The following is a 19,888-nucleotide window of genomic DNA, read 5'->3' as shown; positions in this document are numbered from 1 at the left end:
TTCATTAAACCAGCATGGTATATGTCTTCCTATATAATATTATCAGAAGAAAATTTTCAATTTAAATGAAATAAGGTAACACTACACTACCTTCCTGGAAAGGTATAAATACAACCAACAAAATCAAAACTAATTTTTTCTATGTTTTGTAGACTATAGGTAAGAAAACAAGTGTTCCTATTGAGGGCTGAATGAAACTATAATTAAAATGAATGAAAATTACAAATATACTATATGTTTGCACACCTAATTTGGTTCTCCATAAAATTTTAATTGAGAAGTTGAATACAGGTCTCAAAGCTGAATATTTGTACATAAATGTAAAACCCTAAACAGCTATATTGTGAAAGAAATGCCACAATTTTTCAACCCTCTCAAAATTCAGAGTAATACAAAGATTATCATGGAATGATACTTTTAACTCAGAATAGAGAGCAATTCTTTTCCAAGTGACTTCAAAGCTGCCACAGGCTTCCCAGGTGGCTCAGTGGTAAAGAATCCACCTGCAATGCAAGAGACCTGAGTTCAATCCCTGGGTCAGGAAGATCCTCTGGAGAAGGAAATGGTAACCCATTCCAGTATTCTTGCCTAAGGGATCCCATGGACACAGGGCTACAGGCCATAGGATCTCAAAGAGTTGGACTGAACTGAATACACATGCATTCATCACTCAAAGCTGCCACAGCCTTCTGGAATATTCTGAGGGCTTCACCACAAAAGGCTCTTGGAAGCATCTATGTATTTCCAACAGACATATTGGAGAGCAGAGAGCAGACAGAGAGAGAGGAGATGACTAATATATTTTTATTTGATTCCTAGGGCCAGAGACAGAAGTCACCCAATACCTGCAGTTCAGTAGGATTCCTGCTCATCTTGAACCCCTGCCGTTTTCCCAATGACTCCCAGGTCATGACTATCAGAGTCTCTCTCTTCCTTGCCCACCACTGTCAGGGTGTCAACTTTCAAAACCACCTAATGAGGCCTGAGGGTGGACACAAACCACACCATGCCTGTTTTGTGGCAGGGGTAGAAGCTGGGGCCCGCAATAAACCTGACCACGCACACGCATGCTCAACAGAGATGTCGGAAGAGATCCAGCCATCAGGCGTGGATGGTGTTTGGGGCAAGATGGCCTCCTCTTCAGTTCAGGCAAATGCTCACACCCAGGGAAGAGTTCGTCCTGGAGGGTGGAGCCTTTCCTGTGTGACCCTGACCCTTGGTCTGTGGAAGATCCCACAGCCAAGCATCTGAGAGTCTGTGCATGGGCAACTGTGGCTTATCCAATGACGAGAAACTTGGTTTAATGAGTACTGTCCGGGAGGATGAGACCAGGCTCTGGTTTTTAAAGAAAAGCTGAGAACCAGACAGACAGCTGGCAGAGGAATTGTAAATGGAGAGCAATGCAGAAGCACAGCCCTGCTCTGGGATGTGGGGAACATAAGAGGCTGGGGGGATGCAGGGGAGGATGAGCTCAGGTCGGGAACTCAGTTGCCAACAGTTAGACACCAGTGGGCAGGAGGAATGAACCCCCACCAAGAGGAAGGGCCACTGTGATATGCACTCATTCAATGACAGAGGCTTTTACAGAGGCAATGATGGAACTTCCAGCTCAGCCTCATGACTGAGGTGCCTAAGTATTTATTTCCGCTCTGAGCCTGGATTACTGTGCTAAGTGGAACCTAGATGATCAACCTACAGACCAGTGCATAAAGCCTGGATTACTGTGCGAAGTGGGACCTAGATGATCAACCTACAGACCAGGGAGATGGGGACGACAACATCAGATCACCAGTTATACTTCAATGCCGCCCCATGTTAAAGCTTTTCACATATGTCTCGTCTACTAAGATGAGTTCGTGGAGAGAGGGAGGATCAGCCCACCGAACCCACATGTGCATCCCTCCATGGCACCTGCCATGGTACGGGCTGTATGCACAATAGGTGCTTAAAGGACATTTATAGTGGCAGATTTCATTCTGAGTGGGATTACACAGATTCCTTGTCTGTAGCAGTTCCTCAGTTGGGACAACAGGTGTTAAGACCAAGGAGCAGGAAGAAAGTTCTTAGGACCAGCCCCTCTTCCACGCAGTGGAGTACTCAGGAGACTGTGCACCCTAGCAGGCACTGGGGTCAGTGCTCAGTGCCCACAAGGAAGCTCCTTCTATGTCACTAACTTCTATTGCACAGCAATGACAACTAACAGACCCTTCTCTCCATACATGTTGACATGGCTGAACTCTAGGGCTCCAGCAGTGACAGAGACAAAATCCTGCTCTTGTAGAGCTTAGTCTAATGAAAGGAAATAAGTACATTGAAAATAATCATGAAATAATTGATGGCACTTGTAAAAACGGCTACAAAGCAAGGATGCGAGGTCAAATGGAATTTTGCACAGGGCATTGCCTGAAGCTGTGAGAGGTTGCTTGGCACAAATAGAGGCGTGCTGCAGAGTCAGCTTCCCAGGGGCAACCTTTGAAAGGGACGCTTCAGTCTCACTGACCCTGGAAAAGGCAATGGTGAGCCTTATTCTGCATCGTCCCTCTGAAGGTCTGAGCCCCACTGGCCTCCCAGCAGTCTAATGACTCCTTCTCATGCTCTTCAGGTTTTCTTCCCTCTATGTCTCACTGCTCTTTTTTTCCATGGTGCCACCTGGGATAGGGTTGTCAGATTAAACACAGGACAGTTCAATTTTTTTTCTCTTTTATTAAAAATACTTTTAAAAGTATGCATTGTTTAAACTGAAATGCAACATGAATGGGGCATTCTATATTTATTTGCTAACTCTGGAAACCCTAACCTGGGAACCCATCTCCATCAACATCTTTCTCAAGTTCCTGTTCTGAGCTCTATTTTGAGGGGGAAGTGGGACATAAACAAAGATAAGCATTGATATTCACATAAACGTCAGCAAAAGAAACAGAGTGGCCAGGCAGCCGGGAGGACACACAGGAGAGTGATGCTCTGGAAGCAAAGTGGACACTGTTGCAGGGAAGCTTGCTTATCCTTTGCCAGCATTTGTCAGTGATGCGGGCCTCTGCCAGAATGCTAAGAATTTTCAGGGCCTGTCTCATTTCCTCCCACACAGCCCCATCAGATAGGTAATGTTCTCACCACCCCTTCTTCAGAGGTGAGGACAGAAGTACATAGAGGTTCATCAGCTCTGCTCAAGGTGCCTAGCTGTGTGGTACAGAAAAACCATCCTGCCTGCCACCCCCTCCCCGATCTAAGCCAGTATCCCCCCACTGTGCTCCTGGGCAGCCCCAGCCTTTGTTAAGGGTTCATCCCTCTAGCCTCCACCTCTATACTCACTGTATGAAGGAATTCACATAGGGGAATATGGAGGCAACATGACTTGCGATTAACAATATAATTAAGAATAGTCAACCTCAGAATTGGCTTCCCTGGTGGCTCAGTGGGTAAAGAGTCCGCCTGCAATGCAGGAGACACGGGAGATGTGGCTTCAGTCCCTGGGTTGGGAAGATCCCCTGGAGAAGGGAATTATGCACTCGCAAAAATATGAAAAAAGTCTATGCACAAAACTATTTGCTAAAGCGTTATTTGTAATAGCAAAAGACTTAGAAACATCCAAATGCCCATCACTAGGAGATTGGTTGAGTAAACTAGGGTACACTCACATAACAGAACAGTATAGCTGTGAAAACTTATGTGCTATATCTCTAATATTACTTTGGAATGATTGCCAGGATATATTATCAAGTGAAAAAGCAAGATGTAATACACACACACGGGCGTGCGTGCACACAGATACACATGCACAACACACACACTATTCTATTATGTAACTAAAAAGAAGCATAAGAGTATCTACACTTATTTATAATAAGAGAAACAGAGTGTAAACCAAACTTTTATAAAGGAGGTTACCTATAGGAAGAGTGGGGGAAAGGTGGTAGGGGCAGAAATATAAGCTTGACTCCTATAAGTATGCCTACTAGTTTCAAACCACAGCGAAACCTGGGCTTACACTGTTCTATATTTAAAAAATTCTATTAAAAAGAGTTGTGTTCATTAGTGATGGTGCTGGCCATTCCAAGAATCACGTATCACTGAGACTTTGGGTTTTGAATTTTCCAAGGACACCATGAATTTACTTCGACTTGTTTCTTCTGGAAAAGATAGAATATCCTGGTATTAGGAGCTGATCTCAAGTTCTGCAGGAATTCACTGGCAGTCCAGTGGTTAGGACTACCTATTTTCACTGCCAAGGGCCCAAGTTTGGTCCTTGGTTGGACCAAGGACCAAAGACACACAAGCTGTGCAGGGGGAAAAAAATACACTTCTGCTCCCATTGTCGGTGACTCTCTTCCACATGCATATCTTTGGATTTAAATAACAACAAATAAAGCTCTAAGAGCATTTCTATCACCTCCAATAAGTAGCACTTAAATAAAGTCTGAGCTGTCTTCATTCCTTGTCTATTCTTGTGGCTATACAACTCATTAGCCTACCTCTTCACATTATTTCTTTTCTAGAAACAGAAAACATCTCATTCCTTTAAAACTCTCAGGTATACAACTGCACAGACAACAAAAGTACCATAATCATGTATTATTCAGATGACATTCAAAGGGACACTAGAGCAAAACCATCCTACTAGCCCATGAACGAGTGGAGCAAATTCACCTTTGAGCAACATGCATATTTACAAGTTACTCTGAGAACACTGTGTTCTCATTCCTCACCTTTATGAGCAATAGCTATGAGCTCTTTCAAATCACATTGTTAATTCTCATCATCTGCCTGCACAGGTTTGGCAGGTGAAAATTACACCATTGAAATTTCCCAGATGGAGACAGACAAATGCCCACGACATTTACCACACAAGATAGATTAGATTTCAACGTCGTCGTAATGACTGAGACTCTGCCAACAGCTTAGAAAAAAAGAAAAAATTCCCTCACCGCCATGCTTCCCTCAACTAACTTCACAAGGCTGGTATTTCAATGCCTAACACAGCTTTCTGTGCTGTCCCAGCCTGAAGTAGTGAGTGATCAACCATCCTCTTTGCACCTAAGTGATGATAGAATATAAGAAGCCATTTACCAGTATAATTATTCAGTTGTTTAAAAATCTATTTTATGCTAACACTTTGGCCTGAATCATTTCATTCAAAGCATGCTAATTAGAAGGGGTGAAGTCCCATGGTTAAAAGGAAGGGCTTGGAGTCTGTTCAACCAAGGCTGGAATGTAACCCTCTCAGAATTTCTGAGTCCCTGCCACATTCCCCAAACTCTCTGAGTGTAGTGTATGCACAAATCAGGGCCAACAGGGCTCACCTCACAGGATTTAATGATAAAACCCAAGATTAAATAACACAATGCATGTAAAAGTCTTAACTCTAGGCATCAAACTTGGTAAGCACTCAGTATGTGAGAGTGCTTCATGTTGTTATTCATATTTGTAATTTGCAGACCTGAGAATTAAAGTAGTTTAAAGAATTTGGTTAGGGCCCCCCTGTGTAGTTAAGAGTTAACCTTACCCAAAAAGATGTTTTGCTTCTTTCCTTGGCTACTGGGACATGACCTCTATCCCCTGGAATATCATGTTTGATTGGAACATCTTTGCTTGCTTTGGGACATTGACCACAAGATGTGTGTGTGTGTGCACACACATGTGCGCATACGCATGTGTTTGTGTATTTAATCACATTTAGTCGGGCTCTTTGTGTGACCCTTTGGAATGTAGCCCACCAGGCTCCTCTGTCAGTGGGATTTTCCAGGCAACAATACCACAGTGGATGCCATTTCCTTCTCCAAGGGATCTTTCCCACCCAGGGATTGCATCTGTGTTTCCTGTGTCTCCTGCACTGTAGGTGGATTCTTTAACCATGGATCTATCAGGGAAGCCCTGACCACAAGATAGTCAAATAATAAGATTGATGATGGGACCTTCGGACAAAGAGATATCAGTTCTGCCTCTGGAAGGGCTCTCAAAAATAAGGACAGACCCATGGGTAGTGTGTGATCAAGCCCCAGTAAAAACTCTGGGGACTTCCTTGGTGGTCCAGTGGCTAAGGCTCCACACTCCCAATGCAGGGTGCGTGAGATCGATCCCTGATCAGGGAACTAGATTCCATATGCTGCAACTAAGACCCAGTGCAGCCAAATAAACTTAAAAAATAGAAACAAAAAATTCTGGACATGAAAGCTCGAGTGAGCTTCCCTGGTTGGCAATCACTTCCTATATATTGTTACACATTAATGTCATAGCAGTAACACTGTCAATGACTCCATGGGGAGAGAACAATGGAAGCTCTACCTTTCGTACTTTCCTATATAAACCACAATGAAGTACAGCCACTATGGAGAACAGTGTGGAGATTTCTTAAAAAACTGGAAATAGAACTGCCATATGACCCAGCAATCCCACTGGTGGGCATACACACCGAGGAAACCAGATCTGAAAGAGACACGTGCACCCCAATGTTCATCGCAGCACTGTTTATAATAGCCAGGACATGGAAGCAACCTAGATGCCCATCAGCAGACAAATGGATAAGGAAGCTGTGGTACATATACACCATGGAATGTTACTCAGCCATTAAAAAGAATTCATTTGAATCAGTTCTAATGAGATGGATGAAACTGGAGCCCATTATACAGAGTGAAGTAAGCCAGAAAGATAAAGACCATTACAGTATACTAACACATATATGTGGAATTTAGACAGATGGTAACGATAACCCTATATGCAAAAGAGAAAAAGAGACACAGATGTACAGAACAGACTTTTGGACTCTGTGGGAGAAGGCGAGGGTGGGATGTTTTGAGAGAACAGCATCAAAACATGTATATCATCAAGGGTGAAACAGATCACCAGCCCAGGTGGGATGCATGAGACAAGTGCTCGGGCCTGGTGCACTGGGATGACCCAGAGGGATCGGGTAGAGAGGGAGGGGGGATCAGGATGGGGAACACATGTAAATCCATGGCTGATTCATGTCAATGTATGACAAAAACCACTACAATATTGTAAAGTAATTAGCCTCCAACTAATAAAAATAAATGAAAAAAAATAAACCACAATGAACTATCACCTCACATCTGTTAGGACAGCTATTATAAAAAGACAATGAGTGTTGGCAAGGATGTAGAGAAACTGGAACCCTTGCACAGTCTTAGTGGGAATGCAAAATGATGTGACCATTACAGAAAACAGTATGGAGGCTCAGAGTGAAGTAAGCCAGAAAGATAAAGAACATTACAGCATACTAACACATATATATGGAATTTAGAAAGATGGTAACGATAACCCTATATGCAAAACAGAAAAAGAGACACAGAAATACAGAACAGACTTTTGAACTCTGTGGGAGAAGGTGAGGGTGGGATGTTTCAAAAGAACAGCATGTATACTATCTATGGTGAAACAGATCACCAGCCCAGGTGGGATGCATGAGACAAGTGCTCCGGCCTGGTGCACTGGGAAGACCCAGAGGAATCGGGTGGAGAGGGAGATGGGAGGGGGGATCGGGATGGGGAATAGGTGTAAATCTATGGCTGATTCATATCAATGTATGACAAAACCCACTGAAATGTTGTGAAGCAATTAGCCTCCAACTAATAAAAAAATTAAAAAAAAAAAATTAAAAATGTAACTACTGTATGATCTAGAAATTCCACTTTCAGGTAAATATCCAAAAGAACTGAAATCAGGATCTCAGAGAGATATTAATACTCTCATATTCATTGCAGCACTATTCACAACAGCCAAGAGGCAGAAAAAACCTAAATGTTCACTGACAGTTGAATAGATTTTATTAAAATGTGGCTGATATATACAATGGAATATTATTCAATCTTTAAAAAGAAGATTCTGTAATATGTGACAACATGGATGAGCTTTGAGGTCATTATGCTAAGTGAAGTAAGCTAGTCACAGAAGGACACATACTGTATGATTCCACTCATATGAGGAATAGAAAATAACTGTTGCCTGGTTGCCTGGGGCTGAGGGGAATTGAGGAATTGCTAATCAATGGGCATAAAGCTTCAGTGACGCAAAACGAGTTAAGTTCTAGAGCTCTGCATTACCGCATTGTGCCTATGGTTAACAATACTGTATTGTACTCTTAAAGTTTTGTTGGAAGTATAGATTTTAGTTAGGTGTTCTTACTATAATAAAATACTTTTAAAAAATAGGAAAATACTGTTTTTCAATGAGGAACTATGCATTGTCTAGAGCTTTCCCTGCCCAGATATCAGATTCAAGCTTTTCACTTGTCTTTGAACTATTTCACAATTCTGTGGTTAAGTAATACCAATGCAAAGTAATTCTTATAGACATGTGAATTCTGTCCTCTCGATAGAGGTCTGACTTCTTTGTCCCTTGTGGAAAAACCGTTTTGTGTCTATTTGCATACTCTATTAAATGTTCCTTTTTTGCATCTAAATTTGTGTTTTTTTAAATTTTCCCTTGAACTAGCTTCCTCATGAGTTAAATATCCTAAGCACAGACTTATCTGTGTCAGATTCAGGTTTTTGGCTTGTTCTGAAAATTATCTTTGAGTATGCAGAGTATACTTTTGGGGAGGGGCACCCCTAAAGGTGAGTGACTATCATTCTTATTGATGTTAACACATGCATTATGGCATGTTGATTTGGGAAAAATGAGAACTATCACCTTAGCAAAGTATCATGACTTGCTAAAGTGGAAATTTACTGATTACAATTGGTGGCCATCCATTTTCAATTCTGTGATAACAATTTCTGGCATTTTCTGTGATGAGTACTCTTTTTCTATTCCAAGTCCACTGTGAAGGTGACTCCACCCCAGTCCCAGAGCTGGACATGGGGTACAGGTCTAAGCTAAACAAAGGACAAGAGTGTGGGGATTTATACTGGGGGCTGGAGCAAAACTACAAGTTTGACTTCCCATTCTACCAGTTACTAGCTCTGGGACTATGTCTCACTGGTTTCTTCAGTGAAACAGACAAAATAACAATGTCTATCACATGGGAAGAGTCCTTGGAACCAAGTCTGACACAAACTGTGTGTGCATGCTCAGGCATGTCTGACTCTCTGTGACCCCATGGACTGTAGTCCAGGCTTCTTTGTCCACTGAATTTTCCAGGCAAGATTACTAGAGCAGGTTGCCATCCCTTAGTCTGACACAAAGTGAGTACTTAATAAATGTTCACTTTGATTATTCTTCCACAAACCTGCTAGCATCAGGAAGTTGAGTCAGTGAGAATGAGGGCTAAGGCTTTGGTTAACGCTTTTGGACAAGACACTCCCTTTTTCTTGCTCATCTTCAAACAGAAGGATGTCGATCTGAAGCCTATATCTTGGTTCCCTATGGGAACCTGAGCCAATAACAGAGAAGAACAGATCGAAGAGACACAGGAGGCATGACTCTTGGTGGGAAGGCTGCAGTTCCTGTATTTACCCGCTGGCTGACTTTGGAAACCAAACTGACCTTTGCCCTTTTCAGTTTAGTCCCTTTTTGGTACTAAGCCAGTTTAACTTGGGTTTTCTACCACTTGTAGTCAGAGGATCCTAACTGGCTCAAGAGACAAAGATGACATATCTCTGGGATCCACACAGCAAAATATTCTCCAATATCTCTGCAACTGCATTAATGAGGTGACTATTCACATGTAAAGCCTGGTCCACTCACCACTTTTCATCACTGAGCAGCAGAGGAGGGAGCAAGACTGTATCAATGACCCAACAGGAAACCCAGCTCTCCATTTAGGATAACTTGAGAAAATCTGTTTACAAAGAGTTTATTTATGAAGAGAGTGGAGAGAGTGTCACAGGACCACAAGGAATTGGCAGTGCACAGGGCTGGGTATGGGGTGGCCATTGCCACTCCAAGGCCTAGGGGATGAGTGAAATTTAGAACACAGAAAGCTGAGGGACTCATACAGAAAAAGGTGACTATCAAAGAATGACTTTCAGTGGAGGTTCAGGAGGGAACCAGAAGCAAAACAAAGCAAGACCCTGATTCCATTCTCCTCCTTCCCTCAGCTTCTGGTCAAGCTCCTCATTAGCTAAATTGGAACAAAGATGGCAGAAAGCAGAGGGTAAAAAGGATGGAGTGTGGATATAGAGAGGCAAGGAGATGCTTGAGTCCAAGGATCCTGGTGCTGGTTTGGACTCTCAACAACTCCAACAATGCTAAGCTCTACCATATTTGACTCTGTCGTAAGATTTCCTAATGAATTCTTCCAAACTGCCAATTTGGGGGCCTACAGGGATCATGTTTTAGACAAATCAAACCCTAGAAAACAATGGTGAACCTGAAACTGCTCAAAGAGAAACCATGATCATAAAAACAACTTCAGAAAATAAAAAGCTTTATCCCTGCAAATGCTTAATAAGGAAACTGGTTAAATTAAGTGTGGTATCTAAGCAAAACCGAATTGCATGCAGCCATGCAGAACACTGGGATGGATTTATGTACTGATGGTACTCTCTCTAAAGTATGCTGTTGTGTGTAAAAGCTATGTACCTAATAATCTATATAGTATGGTCCCTTTGGTGTAAAAAACAAAGAATAAAAAAGAATCCAATATATTTTCATTGCAAGTTCTTTAGTCCTATTTGAAGTTTTTACTATGTACAAGTACTCCCACTTCCACAAACTAAAACAAACAAAAGACATGAAAAAAAAGAAACCTTAACAACTGCTAAGAACTAATTGTGAGTCATTAAAAGATCATTTCTAAATCCGTTCTATTCAAATATAAAAGTTCATACGAATTACCTGGGGATCCTGCTAAAATGCAGGTTCTGATTCAGTAGGTCTGAGATGGGACCCACAGTTTTATGTTTCTAACAAGCATGACACTGACTCTAGGCCAAGAATCAGGCACCTTCCTCTGTCAAGGGCCAGAGAGGGAATACCTCAGGCTTTGCAAACTACACAGTCTCTGTCACAATCTGCCTTTGCAGCACAAAAGCAGCCATAGACAATATGGAAATGAAGAAGCGACAGGTGGATCTGGCCCATGCTCCATAGTTTGTCAAATCCTGCTCTAGACTATTAATAATAGCAATCATGAGTATTTATTGTGTGGTGGGTTTTCTGCAAAATGACTGTTCTGGGTTGAATTCTGTCCTCTCTAAAATATGCGTTGAATTTCTAATCCTGGCACAGTACCTCTGAATGTGAACTGATTAAGAATCAGGGTCTTTGCAGAGGTCATCAGGTTGGGATGAAGTCATACTAAATCAGAGTGGGCCCTATCCATTATGACTGGTGTCCTTACAAGAAGAGGGAAATTTGGACACAGACACAGATGGAAGATGACTGTGTGGAGGCAGAGGCAGAGATCAGGGTTCCACTGCTGTAAGCTGAGGAATGCCTGGGGCAACCAGAAGCTGGAAGAGGCGAGGAAGGATGCTTCTCTAGAAGCTTTGGGAATAGGAAGCATGGCCCTACCAACATCCTGATTTCAGACTTCCAGCCTCAGAAATGTGACAATAAATTTGTTGCTTTAAGCCTTCCAGTACCCTTGTAATACTTTGTTGCTGTAGCCCTAGGAAACCGAAACAATGCTTAACACAAGTTATTTAAAGCTTACAAGGGCAGGTGGCTCAGAGGTAAAGAATCTGCCAGTCAGTGCAGGAGATGTGAGACCTGGGTTCGATCCCTGGGTCAGGAAGATCCCCGGGAGAAGGAAATGGCAACCCACTCCAGTATTCTTGCCTGGAGAATTCCATGGACAGTGGAATTATGGACAATGGACTACAGTCCAAAGGGTCCAGACACGACTGAGTGCACGTTCAAACATGCATGCACACACACACACACATGCACACACACTTGTCCTATAAGTTATGACCTCTATTTTAAAGATGAAGAAACTAGGACTCAGTGAGATTATTTTGCTCTTTTAGGATAGGACTACCATCTGAATCTTCTTCAATTCAAGAAGGACCACCATGTATCTATTTATGTATGTAAGCCATTACGATGGAAGATACAACCTGAGTAAGCTATTCAGGACTTGAGAGCATCCAACGACACCGTGGGGTGGGTAAAAGAGAGACCATGAATTGATTCAGAAAGGGCAGCAACTTTCCCATGGCCATAGAACTTCCTAGAGTATTACAGTCAAGAGGGAGTAGAACTCAGGTCTCCTAATCACTAATCCAATAATCTTTCCCCAGCTTCTTCAAACATGAGTGAGGTACTAACCCACTTTTTCTTCCTCTAAGATTCTTGAAGGGTGCCCTAGTTTTATTAGGCATAGATTTATTTATGTAGGTAAATGTTTATGATTCATTATACATAAATCAACACTAGGATCAATTCACTTTCCTCTCCCACTGTGGAAGAATGACTGCTACATAAATCAAAGCTAGGATCAACTGCTTATCTCTAATGTGTTTGCTCAGTTTAAAAAACCTTGCAGATAGCCTTTTTACCCTTTTGCAGTTAAAAACCGACTTGCCATTCTTTAGCATGCATTGTCTAATAGGAAAATGTGAGCATATAAGTAATTTTTAAATTTCTAGTAGCCATGTCAAAAAGGAATAAGAGAAAATGGGTGAAATAAATTTTACAGAGAAGATACAAAATACTATCATTTCAAAATATAATCCATAAAAGCAACTATTAATGAGATGTTTTACTTTGTTCTTACTATGTCCTCGAAATCCTATGTGTATTTTACATTTATGGCACATCTCATTTTGAATTATCCACATTTCAAGTACTTGATACCCACATGTATTTGGAGGCTACCAAATTGGCCAGCATGGCTTCAGCAAGCCCTCTTGGTGCAAATATCACGATCTACCATCTTGATTTGAACAGTTCTCCCCATTTTGATCACTACTTCCTGGGTCCAAACCACCATTCTCTCTTCTTTGCATCATTTTGGAAGCTTTGTTTCTGATGAACTCTTAATTCAATATACTCTATGCTGTGCTAAGTCACTTCGGTCATGTCCGACTCGTTGCGACCCCATGGACTGTAGCCCATCAGGCTCCTCTGTCCATGGGATTTCCCAGGCAAGAATACTGGAGTGGGTTGCCATTCCCATCTCCAGTGGATCTTCCTGACCCAGGGATCAAACCTATGTCTCCTGTTTCTCCTGAATTGGCAGGGAGGTTCTTTACCACTGAGCCACCTGGGAAGTCACAATATACTCTAATATTATCTTAATAAATTCTAATCCTTAAAGATCCACAAGGATCTTTGGAAAATGGAAATTATTTCAAGACTCTCCCCTGATTTTCAACCAGTCTGTGGCTGAGAATTATCACACGAAGTCCTCACCAGTGATTCCAAGGCCCTCATTACTTGGCCCCCAACTGTCTCTCTGATTCAATCTTCTACCAGCTCCTCCTTCATTTGCCCTGTTCCACACTCTTCCTTCCTGTGGTTCTCAAAAGAGCCGAGGTTACACTTCACAGTTTTTATACTTACTTATGTTAAATTTGCTTGTGTTGAAGGACAATTTTCAAAAGAAGGTAAAACCATGACTCTCACAGAGATATAAAATGAACATGTGTTACTGATTTCATTCAACTTATTATCAGTGAAGGAATCAGTAAGATGTTACAGTCAATTCGAAGGTGAATCCCAAAGGACAGACCCATTTATAGATTAGAGACACTGAAATGGATGTGCGAATGGGAGCCAATGCAGCCTCTTCCCAGTGAGGGGAGGGAAGTTAACTGAACCTCCAAGGGAAAGAATTTATTAGATATCCACAGAGCAGTATTGTTCTGCATTCTTATCAGCTACCTGCAACTTACTGAGTTGTACAATAACTCAAAGGTAATGAAAGGCACAGAGCCCTACAGAAGTGGAGTTAAATAACCTGGAAGCGTGTGCTTTAAACCAGGATTTCTCAACCTCAGCACTACTGACATTATAGGCTAGATAGTTAATTCTTGTTAGGGTGGGAGGGAACTTTCTTGCACACCATGGGATGTTGAACAGCATCTCTGGCATCTACGGATGAGGTGCTAACACCACCTTCCTCCCCAATTTTTGACAACTGAAAATATCTGGGTTGGTAGGTGGAGGAGGGGGTTCAGGCCAATCGCCACCAGCATTGCTGATTCATGTTTTATGCAGGGCAGAAACCAACACAATATTGTAAAGCAATTACCCTCCTATCAAAAATAAAGAAATTTAAATTTAAAAAAACATCATTGCTCTAAACAATGTATAGCTTTCCAATGAAATGAGATTTCCCCTACTCTTGTTCCTCTATCTGGCATGTTCCTCCCATATGTTTTCTTGACTCTTTCACTTTTTTTAAATCTTTGCTCAAATGTCATCTCTTCCAAGAGGCTACCTTCTACCCTGTGCTACCCTCTCTGCAACAGAACCTGTCTCCCAACCATCCTCTGCCTTATTCTTCTACTGAGTCCATTTCTTTCTCATCAGTGTTCTCGTTTGTTGCTTGGCTTACCTGCTCTAGAGCGTTAAGTCCTGTGAGGACAGAAACTCTGTCTAGTTTGTTCATGTATGTTCTTCCTGCTCCTAGTCCAGTGCCTGGCACACAGATATTTCTGGAACTAATCAATCATTCAGTGCATGACAGAACCAAGACCAATTTACCCCCCCAAAACAAAAAATATCAAAACATAAATGTAATAGCTATATGGAATTTTTCCATTTTTAGATGAAATAAAATAGCCACTGGAAACACAAATAATGGATAAACTCTCAGGGTACCAATTCTTTTGAGTTGGGCCCTCCTCTTTTTCCATGTGACTGCTGAAGCAAACTTCTTTGAACAAGTTAATCTAAGCATGTCAAAGTCTATTACTTATTAGTGAGGTAATGAACAGACAGAGAATGCCAGTTTGAAAGCAAAGAGCTGGGGGAAACAGACATATGTTCTCAATGAGGGGCTCTATGAGCTCGGTTGCTAAGTGATGCCGCATGGAGTGCTCATCTTATCACAGTCCCAAATGGACCATTTCTTTCCCTAGTGGCACGAATTAATATTTAGGGCACAGGGTACTTAGGATCATCTTTCCATAACTGCTAGACATGTCAGAAATAACAGGTGTCATGCCTGAGACTAAACAATAATCCAGCTGTCTGTGGTATCACTTAGATCTATCAGGCGATAGTATCGTGTCCCCTGACGGAGGCAGTCATTACAATGGTACCAAACACTCCCAAGCGAAAATCAATCAGTGGAAACAAAGGTCCTGCTCTTCCTCCAAGCAGCTATTAGCAGATTTCTCCAGCCATCAAAGACACTGAACACACAGTCCTCAATTTGGGGCTTTTTCTCTGAGGATTCACTAAATTTTCCACTGCACACTGGGACATAACCAGCCTTTATTGAAGTGTAGTTGATTTATGTTATGAAGTCACTGTTTTGGCTCATTACTCTGAGACAAATTGAAGCTGGCACTAAAACATTGTTGAGGTTAGGTTACTAATGGTGCCTCCTCCTTTTACTAACCCAAAGCAGGTTAATTCACCTCTCTGGGCAAACTTTACTTACCTTCAAAATGGGGACAAAAATCACTCAATTTCAATGAGTACTGAAATAAAATAACTCTACACAGTAAGAACTCAACACATTTCCTAAAGATCATCGTCTTGATAACCTGTATTGTGCCTAAACTATTTTTCAGATTTTCACTGAAGATAGAGCCAAAGTTTAATAAGTTATTATTAAGAACTTAATTGCCTTGAAAGGCCAGTATTAGAACCCCAGACATTTAAAAACCCCAACTTGGGAAAAGAATATGAAAAAGAACATGTAATATATCTATAACCGAATCACCTTGCTGTGCACCAGAAACGAACACAATATTGTAAATCAACCATACTTCAATTAAATAATAAAATTCCCCCAAATAAAAATCCCAACTAGAAAAACACTGGTTTTTATTCTTCAAAATGCCCTGCCATGGATATAGTGCTGATAGCTGAACATAAAAAGGAAAATGCCATCATTATAATCAGTTTAATGTAAAGGTAGAACTAGAGATTTAATAACACATTCCCGAGACTCCTTCAACAAGAGAAATCACCGCTCCCAAGCATCACTGCTCAGACATTTCTAAGCACATTTCCCACGTGCTGCAGTGGAAAAATCAGTGCTTACGCTGCGTTTGTAATGTCACTGCCTAGCAGTGACCTTTCTCTCAAAACATGCCACAAATCTCTGCAGGCATGCTCCCTAAAGAGCCTCCTCAGAGAACACAGAACACTGCTTTGCCTGGCAGTGGGAACCCCAGAGCGCTTCCAGGTGGCACTAGTGGTAAAGACCCCGTCTGCTAATGCAGGAGACATAAGAGATGCAGGTTCAATCCACGGGTCGAGGGGATCCTTCGGCAACACCTTCCAGTATTCTTGCCTGGGAAATTCCATGGACAGCTACAGTCCATGGGGTCGCAAAGAGTTGGACAGGACTGAAGTGACTTAGCACAAATGGGAGCCCCAGGGAACAGGCCACCCGGAAGAGCAGCTGTTGCCATTGGAGTGAGCACTGGGTCTGAAGCCATCTCATCTCCATCTCACGTTCCTTCAGTACTCCCATCACCCCTGTTCCCCTAGCAGTTTGCTTTCCACATTGGAGCAGCCCTCTGCCATCAGCTGGACCGGAACAGCACTTCACAGTGATGCAGCATCTGCTTCCGGTCCTGGCTCCATCACAGGAAATGCCAGTTCAGCTCCAGGAACATCAGCCGCTGATGGGTTAAGGGTTCACTCTTACTCTAGACACTTGCATTTTCCCTGCTCATTTTTGAAGGCTGACAAGGGAGTGGTAGACCCAAGGCACCGAAGCAAGGAAATTTTGCTTTAGAGATGATCCTGCCTAAGGAGGCAAAATTATACAACGGGGTAAAGACAGCCTTTTCAGTAAATGGTATTTGGAAAACTGGACAGCTGTATGCAAAAGAATCAGACTGAAAAAAAAAAAAAAAAAGAATCAGACTGAGCTACTTTCTCACAGCATAGACAAAAATGAAATCAAAATGGACCAAAGACTTCAATGCAAGGCTGTGAAACCACAGAAGTTCTAAAATAAAACATCATCAGTATACTCTATGACATGGGTGTTAGCAATATTTGAGGGAATCTGTCTCCTCAGACAAGGCAAACAACAACAAATTCACAGGTATAGTCATAGACCCAAATGGAGATGAGGGAATTAGGAGTCTTGAGTATGGGTTTTTCCACCCTAGGTAAATACACTGAAATCAACTGAAAGATTTTTAAGACAACCTGCTGTGTACTCTACATCCAGAGTTAAGGTTTTCAACTCTTAGCTACCCACTAGAATCACTTTTACAAAACTTAAAAAAAAAAAACTTAAAAAAAAAAAAAAACTCTGGAGATTCTGATACAACTGGTTTAGATGTGGCCTGGGCTGGGGATCTGTCAAACCTCTCCAGGAGAGCCTCATGTTCACTCAAGGTTGAGAACGCCTTGCCCAAATCAAGATTGTTCATGACACATCAATCACCAAGCTTCTAAAATCCCCCAGGGATTCTAAGACACAGCGGGACTGAGCATGGCTACTTTACATGGGAAAACCACCAAATAACAAAAGAGCAGTCACAATATTATGGTAATTTTCTTAAAGTGTATGTCTGCATAGGGGGAGAAAAGGTTGAAATGATTGGCTCCAAAAGGAAAGATTGAAGGCAGGAGGAGAAGGGGACAACCGAGGATGAGATGGTTGGATGGCATCACCAACTTGATGGACATGAATTTGAGTAAGCTCCAGGAGTTAGTGATGGACAGGGAAGCCTGGTGTGCTGCAGTCCATGGGGTCACAAAGAGTCAGACATGACTGAGTGGCTGAACAACAAAATGTGAAAAGAATTCATTTCGGGAGATGGGATTACAAGTCATTTTCTCTTTATGCTTTCCTTGATGCTCCAAAATTTTCCAGATAATTATTCTTGAAATCAGTGAGGAAAACATCCCAGCACAACTGTTTTCTATTCAACACCAGAATATCAAAATGGAAAAATATGGCACCATATTTTTGCCCAAAGTAATGAATCTCTAAGCATACAACCTCCTCAGGATATAAAATTAAATCCTATAAAACTGACTCACTGCTTGACACATAAGGCTGACTTCATTTGCTATCTCTGTCTTCTTTCTTAGACCCTTCAACACTATTCTGTTGATCACGCCTTTCTTCTGCAGAGATTCTCTAAAGACGATTACTTGAAGGCATCCTCAGTCACCTACTGTTAAGGGGCTTTCTGACATGACATAAATGTGCATTTCCTTGCAAAGATAGACATTTACCTCTGAAATCTAAGCATCCTCACTTCCCAGAAGGGCCCAGCTAATGCAGGGATTTTACAAATGGCATTTCCTTTATGTCCATACAACCTCCAGCTGCCTTTTCTGAAAGATAGTCTAAGCTCCAAGCTGAAAGTGGGCAGAGCTCTCAGACTGACTTCAGTACGGATTTTTTATGGTTTCATGCTAAGGAATTTTAACGAGAGAGATTGAAATCAAACCATTTTCTCCCTCTTGATTATAAAAACTACACAATAGAGCTCAAATAAATATGTAAATCAATGACTCCAGACAACACAATGTATTGGCTCCTTGGTGATTCTAGATAAGTAAGAATTTATTTAATTCTATAATGTTTTTCTTTTTATTGAAATAGAAAGCAATCCTCTTTCATCAACAGGAACTGGTCATGGAAAGCTGGATACCTTCTATTTTATACCTGCATTTAGAAAGAAGTAAACTTTGCTTTGCTCTAACTCCAGGCCTCAGAAAACATTCTACATATTGCCATACTATTAGTGGTGTGGATTTTGTTATTGTCTTGGTTCTTACTATGTAACACCAGAAACAGCTACATGAAGTTAGGCCATTTCAACGGTATGTGTTAGAGTTTAATTCAACTACTTAGCACGTGTCAGGGACTAAGCCAGTCTAAGGTTCTTAGTCTAAGAATTCCCTGAGATAGAGGAATCCAGAAGTCATTTTTAAGGAATTTATAGTGCAGGTGAGATGGATATGTTGACACATCACTAGAAACGCAAATCGTTAAATTAGAAACCCTACGAGGCCACGATATACAAACAAAACTGCTATGCAAACACACACACACACAAATGGATAAAGTAATCTAAGCCAGAGAGAAACGCAGAGCTGCAGGGACAGGGCCCGCAGCTCTGGGGCTCTCTCTAAAGGAAAAACTGGATATCCATAGTTGAGAAAGGGGGCGGGGCGAGGAGCTCAGGCAGGAAGACATCCCGCTGAGACTTAGGAGGGCAAATGATGGTTCATGGCAGAAAAGTACAAGATGCACTCAGACCTATGCGGATAGTTAGACGGAGCTGGAGGGATCTGGAACAGCCTATGGATGGTGTTCAGGAGTGAGAGGGGAGGCGGAGTGCTAATTTGTGCTTCGTGGGGAGCTGCCGAGGGTTTCTGAGCGTGAAGAGGGTGTGATCAGGACAGCTGCATGAGCAGCGCTCCAGCAGGGGTGTGAAGGCTGGGCTGGCGTGAGGAGAGGCAGGAGTACCAGGTAAGAAGCTTCTGCCACAGACGGATGTGAGGTGATGAGGCTCTGGGTCTGCAAAAAGCAATGGAGATGTCACGGACATGAAGTCAGAGATGGCCACAACCGACTCTGTGACAATTGCAGGCGGCTGCTTCACTTCTTGCTTTCTCTCACTTCCTGCTTCCCTTACTTTTCCCCTTCATTCTTGCTGCCCTGATATTGCACCCCACACAGACTGTCATACTGTCTAAGACATGCAGCTCACAGGCTATTTTCTGGGGAACCTGAGCTGAAACGAGTAGCTTTGTGACTACTATTTCTATATTACATCTACATCAGTTCAGTTCAGTTCAGTTCAGTCGCTCAGTCGTGTCCGACTCTTTGCAACCCCATGAATCGCAGCACGCCAGGCCTCCCTGTCCATCACCAACTCCCGGA

Source organism: Cervus elaphus, chromosome X (genome assembly GCF_910594005.1).
Source record: "Cervus elaphus chromosome X, mCerEla1.1, whole genome shotgun sequence".
In the NCBI taxonomy this organism is placed as follows: domain Eukaryota; kingdom Metazoa; phylum Chordata; class Mammalia; order Artiodactyla; family Cervidae; genus Cervus; species Cervus elaphus.
The sequence above is the reverse complement of the archived record's forward strand: the minus strand, read 5'-3'. Positions refer to the sequence as shown.